The following is an 8473-nucleotide window of genomic DNA, read 5'->3' on the forward strand; positions in this document are numbered from 1 at the left end:
ACTCAGTGTAGATTCAAAGTCAAGCCCTAAACTATATGAATGCATCTATTTCATTTTGAAGTGTGTAAGTATGCCCTTAAAGGTATAATTCCTGGTCTGTCTCTGGTCTTCCTTATTCTCATCTTAGCCTTTCACCTCATCCTCCGTGCTACCTAAGATATTCTTGGTCCCAGTAGACACTGATTTAATATTCATAGGGATCAGGAGTTAATATGACAATAATTATCCATTGAAACATGAATTTTTAAAAAACTGGCATTGAAGTAGTAGTAGAGCCTTCTATCAAAAGTACAAACTTTTGGTTAATATATAAATTTGCTTCTATTTCAGTCTGTCTAAAATAGTTTTCCATCTCATCAATTCTGTCTTTAACATTCTTGATGCTTTTACCACCACCACACTCTGCTGCTATAAAAAGAATCCTAGTGTCTCTCCTTTGCATATATCCACTTTGTACCTCTTTCCTCATGAAAATTTTACCCTAAAAAGGCTTCTGGTCATCCCTATTCTTTCTCCACTTACACTGCAAGTGGTGAAAGTGTTGAACCTCTCAAAAACAGGAGCCAGTAGGAGGAATACTACCAAATCATATCCATGCTTCCTGCTAATGAAAGAAAGATATATAGAGGATTATCAGGGGAAAAAAATAACTACTTCTAAGAATTTTGATAAAAATAATTGTTGTTTGAAATAACTAGGAATAATAGTAGGAATAACTGGGAATAATGGTCCCAGCACCATAAAACATAGATGCTTTGAAAGAACTGTGAACAGACAGGTCAGAATATAGGGGGCAGTAAGGAAATCTATTGTAGATTAGATGCAGAGAGAATTTATCCAGGATTTGGATTTCAAAGAGACCATGTCATTTTAATTCATCCCAATTCTGCACTTCAAAATGGAAAGGAGAAAGTGAGCTGTCAAAAGAGATAGTCTTTGTCTGATATATTTATGGGATGGGTACAAGGGAGGAGGTGGAGAATACACAATGTCCCCTCTGACCTATTTTCTTGTGTCACGTGTCATACTGTACAGGGCGCGACAATCACTATGACCTGGGTGGAAACAGCATACCACTTCTTGGAATGCTACTTGATCAGCAGTCATGCAGATGGCCCATAGTTGTGATATCTTCCCTTTGGCTGAAGACAAAAGAGGAGAAGAGAAAATCCTTGCCATACTTGAAGGACAGATGGCAAGCTCTGCCTAAACCCAAGAGAAGGAAGCAAGGACTTAACATTTATAACCTAAGCCAGTGGTCTTCATCACAAAAGGCTGGTTTTGAATTCAAGTATAGGCCATTTCTTGAGAATCTAGCAAGCAAGTGGTTTATTTGGGAGGTAATCCTCAGAAGCACCAGGAAAGAAGTAGGGAATTGAAATAGAGAAAGGAAGGAGGCCAATAAAGGGTATTTATTCAAGCAGGTTACAGCTGTTAGCAACTGGAGCTCCAATCCCACTGAAGAACCCAGGGAGGCAATGTAGAATATGCCTCAGAGATATCCCAAGCTAGGGATATTTACCCTCCAATTCTATCGGACATTGCCCAAGAGCTACTCCCAAGGGGCCTTAATGCCTCAGCACTCCCAGCACGCCGTACCTGTGGACCAAATGCACTCCAGTGTCAGAGATCTTCTACGGAATTTCACATGCCTGTTGCACAGAGTAGCAGAGTGGAGGGGCAGGGGAATGGTGGGTACGTAACAGATACGGACAAGGCATCAACAGCATTTGCTATACCTGATTCCCATTAGACTGGACTCCAAAATACCAATGTATTTATCATCTGAACAAAAAAATGAGGGAAGGGAGAGAAACTCTCCTCGTACAAAAGAGAATGCTGCAGGTACAAAAAGACTAGAGCAACATTATTGGAAAAGAAAACTTCCTGGGGTACCTGGGTGGCTCAGGTGGTTAAGCCACCAAGTCTTGATTTCGGCTCAAGTCATGATCTCAGGATCGTAGGATCGAGCCCTGCATTATCTCCATGCTCAGCAGAGTCTGCTTGAGATTCTCTCTCTTCCTTTCCCTCTGCCCCACCCCACCCCCAGCTCACGCACACGCACATTCGCTCTCACTCACTCTCTCGCTCTCTCTCTCTCTCTCTCAAAGAAAAAAAAAAAAACAACGTCCTTTAAATTTCTTGAGCCTTTTAGAAATTAATATTATTTTAGATTCAGGGTTGGCATGCTGAGGCCCTCAAGCCAGATCCAACCAGCCAACTGGTTTTGCACAGCCCCAAAGCTAAAAATGGTTTACATTCTTAAGTGGTTGGGAAAAAGTAAGAAGAAGCTATTGCATGACACATCAAATTTATATGATATTCAAATCTCATTGTCCATAAACATTTATTAGAACACGGCCACATTCATTCATTTACATAATATTGATGGCTATGCTGCCAATTGCAGGATTGAGGATTGAGTAACTGGGACTGGGATCACGCGGACTCCAGGGCTTAAAAGTTTCCAGCTCTGGCCCTTCACGGAAAGTTTGCCAACTGTAATTTAGAACCAGACTCACTCTCAGGGAATCTTCATGATAATAGTGATCTCCTGGGATGGGGGGAAGGGTGGGTCTCTTCCTTTTTTTAAGGAGAATTGAAACCCTTTATTGGACTCCATGGGGCTGTCTCTGAGCTTCTTGGATAAGGACGGCTGTTATTTTTTCCACCCCTAAACTGATCAGAGCAGAACAAATAGTCTCCTATTATTGCCAACATAAAACTTGTGGTGTCTTGGTGGTAACGCATGTACTAAGCAACAAGATGCTTACAAATAGTGATGAAAATGGAATAAACTTTAAGATTTAGAATCTCTGTTTTCTCCAATACGCAGCATAATAGTTTGTAAGCTCCTGCCCCATTTTGATTTTTTTCCAGACATAAATTCACACTGGAAACTAATGTTTGAGCCCCTGAAAAGGAGCTAATTTTGCGACAGGAACTGAAAAGACACGACACCAAGGGGTAACTAGAAAAAAAGAGAGTGGTGGCAGCGGGTGGAGAGAGAGTTTAATTACTATTATTTAATCATCAGGCATCAAGCTAATACATTACTGAAGGAATAAAGATTGATATAAACGATTGGCCATCGAGCAAAAGAATTAAAATTGGTAACGTCCATCAGATCCCAAGGAAACCCAGGATGCCAAGTTTAATCTGGCGCCTGACCCCGTGTTTGCTTGCTTGGTCATGGAAGCAGGGACTAGTTAGGTAAACCAGGTCTTTCCCAGGGAGTGTTGCAGGGATCTATGGGTGTGCTATAAATCAGCACTGCGTCCCTCAGGATGCCAAAGTCCATTCTCAAGGCCTTGTTTACAGGAGAACATCAGTATCCTCTGGGCACACACGTCAATGCTAAGAGAACTTTAAATAGCAGGAGAGAAAAGTGTTCTTGGTAGTCGCACAGCCTACGATAAACTTTGAAGTACAAATGAGAAGTGGAAGTGAATGTTAAATGTATGCCTTGTTCTGAAGCTTCATGAAAAATGAAATGTACAAGAAAAGTTGGATCCCTGCCATGACACCCATTACAGTGTAGACGAAGACTCTGACCTTTTGTGTTACACTTACTGTGTTTTTGACACATTTAGTCAATTACAACGGGTGAAGTGTAATTTGTTTTTCTTAAGTTTAATACAGCATGTCAATAGAAGTTAACCAAAATTTATAGTTGGAACACTAAAACTGCCACATGCACTTAAACAAATGAACACAATGTATCAGGGTTGAAGTAAAGAGAACATCACGGGCATTTGACTTTATACTTCACATAAGCGTGTTGCCAAATATAGGAAAGCAAGCGCCTTCTCACACTTCCAATGGAAAAGACATTTTACTTCACATTAAATATTGGTGTGAAAAATCTGGCTGGTCTCCAGTCCTAAGGAGTGTTAAACGTTGGCACTTCCACTGTGTACTTTTACTATAAATTGTTGTAGCGTTTATTTGACATGGAATACCCGAAGGATTGATGAGCAAAGAAAGGAAGATTTTTTTTTTATTGTGCCATATTACCTTTTTCAGACATCTATCCTAAGTCTTTACGTCTTCAAAGTCTAAACAAGCAGCCACCTGTATTCAATCGGTGGAAGATATTTTTCATGAACCTATAGCTTGCCTTTTTATAAACCTATAAAAGCACACATTTTCCATTTTATTAGTCAGCAAAGCAGTGGTGGATTTAATAATAAAACTTATAAATGCAGTGTCTTTATAGACAGCTTAACTTTTTTTGCTTGTTTAAAATGCCACAAGAACAACCAAGTTTATTTCACAGTTTCTGTCTCTATCCCATAGAAACAAGTAGCTACAATTTTGTATATCACTTTCATTAAAAAAATTCACCTGGCATTCAGACCATTTATATAGCAGCCTACAGACTCCTAAAGATTTAAGAGAAACATAATACTGCGAGGGGAAAATTATCTATTACAATCAAATGCATGTATTTGATTTTGACATCCACAATATGCACATCGATTACATATAGCTACAGCAGTCACGGACTTTGAATTTCCAAGAGGAATTTAAAATAAGTCTGTGTCTCCTTTTTAATTAAATAAATATAGATATACAATATACACAATAAATAAATATATATGTGCACACAATCTCAATGATTACAAAATGAAAATTTAAGATAGCAGTAGGTAACACATTGATATTGGTAAGATTTAAAACAGCGGTACACCTATTGCTGATGGAGACATGCGGGAGGAGGGATGAATTGTTACCGCCTTTTGGAAAAGCAGTCTGGTAATATCTGCTAAAATAGAAAATACATACGCTTTTCAAATCAACATCTCTGTTACTGGTAATCTATACCATAGAAATAAAATACTAGTAGATAAGGATAGTTAATGCAGTTTTTTTTAAGGCAGGAACAAAATATGGGGGGGGGAATTGAATGTCTACTAATGGGTAAACATTTTTAATAAGTTGTGGCAAAACCATACCATGAGATAACACGCAGCAGTTACAAGGAATTTTATCAATCTATAATCAATGATTAAAAAGATTTCCACAATATGCTGTTAAGTGAGAAAGGTAAGAGGCAGAGAAATATATATATTATCCCACTTTTCTAAACCAAACAATGCCAAAAATATTTGAATATATATACAACTATAAATGTGTGTGAATATATGTAAATATGCAAATGCATATAATCATATGGCCATAAATTGTAGTAAGCCAAGATACATACCAAGTTGGTCACCCTGATTCCTAGGGTTATTCAGTTGGTGGAAGAAGAGGCAATGAACAAAAAAGAAAATTGCATTTTTTAAAAACTTATAAAGTAAAAGTTGAATTATTATATGACCATCTTCGGATAAAATCTTTGGGAAAAGGAGTGTCTGTTTATGTTTCTAAAAATGGTAAATGAAAGAGTAGTCATCAAAACATTGATGGTATTTTTCCTCAGCGTGCAAAAACTTTGGATATTTCCTTTCTCTTTCATTGGCTGATTTTTTTTAAACAGTGATTACTATTATATATAAGATAGATGATGAAAAGGCTATTTTCATTGGAGGGAAAAAACCTAAAAACTATATAAAGAGCACACTAGTTTAAATTTCTCTCAATATAAATACTTACTATGGGGGAAATGTTTAAGCCTTGAAATTAAAAAAGACAAAATCCTCACTATTTAAAGGAAAAAAAAAATGGGGGAAAAAATCATGAGAAAAAGGATACGGCACATGCCACCAATAGGCCTCACTATCCATTCTCCCCTTTTGTAGGTATGAGATTCTCTTTGTGTTTCCTCTGGACAAGCTGACACTGAGATTAAACACTGTATTTTGCATTCTGCCTTACAGGTAGGAATGCAGGAATGTGGCTAAATTCTATCAACTAAATATAAGCGGAAGTGAAGTGTGCAATCCTCAGGCCTGGAACCTAAGAGTAGTAGTTAGTTTAAGCCATATGCAGCCACACAGGCCAGAACAAGTTTAAGGGACTATTACAGAGCAAGAAAAGGTAACAAAGTTATCATATCATAGCCCTGGACTGCTTATGCTTGAATTATTATAAGAGAGACAAATACACTTTTATTTTTTCAAAGTCACTGTTATCTTACTTGTTATATTGTTAACAGGTAATATACAACTACAGAGTTGCTACCTAGACATGGAGCTACCTTAACACAACTTAAGATATGAAATACTAATTCTGTGGTCAACTGGTGATCAGCAAGAAAACAGATCCTGCAGGCTACGAAGTTGGTGATCCTTGTCATGCCATGGTAGATCATGTGATTAACTGTGCTCTTTGATTAGCTGTAGACTATAATATCTTACAATACAAATCACATGCAGATAGAGCCTATGAGAGAGTCCACCTGGGAAAAAACTCTCAAAATATTGCTGAGAACTGGCTTTTCCTTGCCAAAGTTAGCAGTCCGGCAAGAGAGACTAGTTCAAGAGAATTATTAGATATTTTTGTAAAGGCAGATTTAGCAGGAGATAAGACTGACCCAGTCCTCTTGAAAACATCACTGAGAATGGGGCCAGTCTAGTGGCAAAGATCAGATAAAGATAGGGCCTTTTGCCCTCTCATCCAAGACTGCTGCTTCAGAAGACTTAAAAGTAGCCAAAACCAAAAACGTGGCTAATTTAATCAAAGAAAAAGAGATCCCCACCAAGAAGTCGCTTCTGGGCTCCTCCTCAAACCTCTGTCAGGTTCAGCTTCCTTGCCTCCACTCCAGCCTCCACCATGTCCATCACGGTGACCCAGAAGTCCTAGGAGGTGTTCACCTCCTGCCCCCAGGCTTTCAGCAGCCACTGGCACCCCAGAGCACCTGGATCCCGCATCTGCTCCTCAGCCTTCTCCCAAGTGGGCAGCAGCAGCAGCTTCTGGGGTGGTCTGGACACCAGCCTGAATATGGTCAGGGGCTACAGCAGGGCCAGGGCAATGGGGGACATCACAGCTGTCTCAGTGAGCTAGAGCCTTTTGAGCCCCCTTAAGCTGGAGGCAGACCCCAACATCCAGGCTGAGCAACACTCAGGAGAAGAGCAGATCAAGACCCTCAACAAGTTTGCCTCCATCAACAAGGTGCGGCACCTGGAGCAGCAGAACAAAATTCTGGAGACCAAGCGGAGCCTCCTACAGCAGCAGAACACCGCTGGGAGCAACGTGGACCGCATGTTGGAGAGCTCCATCAACAACCTTTGGTAGCAGCTAAACACATCGGACCAGGAGAAGCGGAAGCAGGAGGTGGAGCTTCGCCACAGGCAGGAGCTGGTGGAGGACTTCAAAAGTAAGTACAAGGAGGAGATCAAAGAGTGTGCAGATATGGAGAATGAATTTGTCCACATCAAGAAAGATGTGGACGAAGCTTACCTGAACAAAGTAGAGCTGGAATCCCTCCGGGAAGGGCTGACAAACGAGATCAGCTTCTTAAGGCAGCTTAGGAAGAGGAGATCTGCGAGCTGCAGTCCCACATCTTGGACACGTCCGTGGTGCTGTCCATGGACAACAGCAGCTCCCTGGACCTGGACAGCATCATCGCCGAGGTCAAGGACATCACCAACCACAGCTGGGCTAAGGCTGAGACCATGTACCAGATCAAGTACAAGGAGCTGCAGGCATTGTCTGGGAAGCCTGGGGATGACCTCAGTAGCACGAAGACAGAGATTTCCGTGATGAACCAGAAGATCAGCCAACTCCAGGGTGAGATCCAGGGCCTCAAAGACAAGAGGGCTTCACTGAAGGTCACTGCCGCTGATGTTGAGAAGAGCCAGGAGCTGGCTGTTAAGGAAGCCAATGCCAAGGTGGCCGATGGGGAGGCTGCCTTGCAGCGAGCCAAGCAGGATACGGTGTGGCGGCTGCACGAGTACCAGGAGCTCATGAACATCAAGCTGGCCCTGGACATTGAGATCACCACCTACCGCAAGCTGCTGGAGGACGAGAGAGCCAGCTGGGGTCTGAGATGCAGAATTTGAATATCCATACTAAGACCAACAGCAGCTACTCGGGTGGGCTGAGCTCAGCCTACAGGGTCCTCATGAGCCTGACTTCAACTATGGCCTGAGCTCCTTCCTGTCCAGCTTTGGCTCTAGCAGGGGCACCAGTTCCTTTAGCTGTGTCAGCTCCTCCAAGGCCATGGCTGTGAAGATGATCGAGACCTGCACTGGGAAGCTGGTGTCCAAGCTGTCTCGGATGTGAATAGCAGTGGTCCCTCCCAGCCTCCTTGTTCCTGTGACTACCATAGAGCCTCTGGGGGAAGGAGCTGTGTGGGGGAACATCAGGAACAGGAGACCGACCTGAGGCTCAGCCCCAGTCCTCAGCCTATGCTTGGGGGGAGTCTATTGCCCTGGGTGGCTAAAATTAACAAGTCAGGAAATGACAGATGTTGGCGGGGATGCAGAGAAAGGGGAACCCTCCTACACTGTTGGTGGGAATGCAAGCTGGTGCAGCCACTCTGGAAAACAGTATGGAGGTTCCTCAAAAAGTTGAAAATAGAGCT

General features: G+C 41.7%; 1 long non-coding RNA gene and 1 pseudogene across 1 annotated transcript in view; both read left to right on the forward strand.

Moving 5' to 3' along the window:
• LOC145719461 (uncharacterized) overlaps positions 1-8473 on the forward strand; it is a 171725-nt gene that overhangs the window by 27734 nt on the left and 135518 nt on the right. The window lies entirely within an intron of this gene.
• LOC102733286 (keratin, type II cytoskeletal 8 pseudogene) lies at positions 6721-8172 on the forward strand (annotated as a pseudogene).

This window comes from Leptonychotes weddellii, chromosome 2 (assembly GCF_054177405.1).
Source record: "Leptonychotes weddellii isolate Sample4059 chromosome 2, ASM5417740v2, whole genome shotgun sequence".
NCBI lineage: Eukaryota > Metazoa > Chordata > Mammalia > Carnivora > Phocidae > Leptonychotes > Leptonychotes weddellii.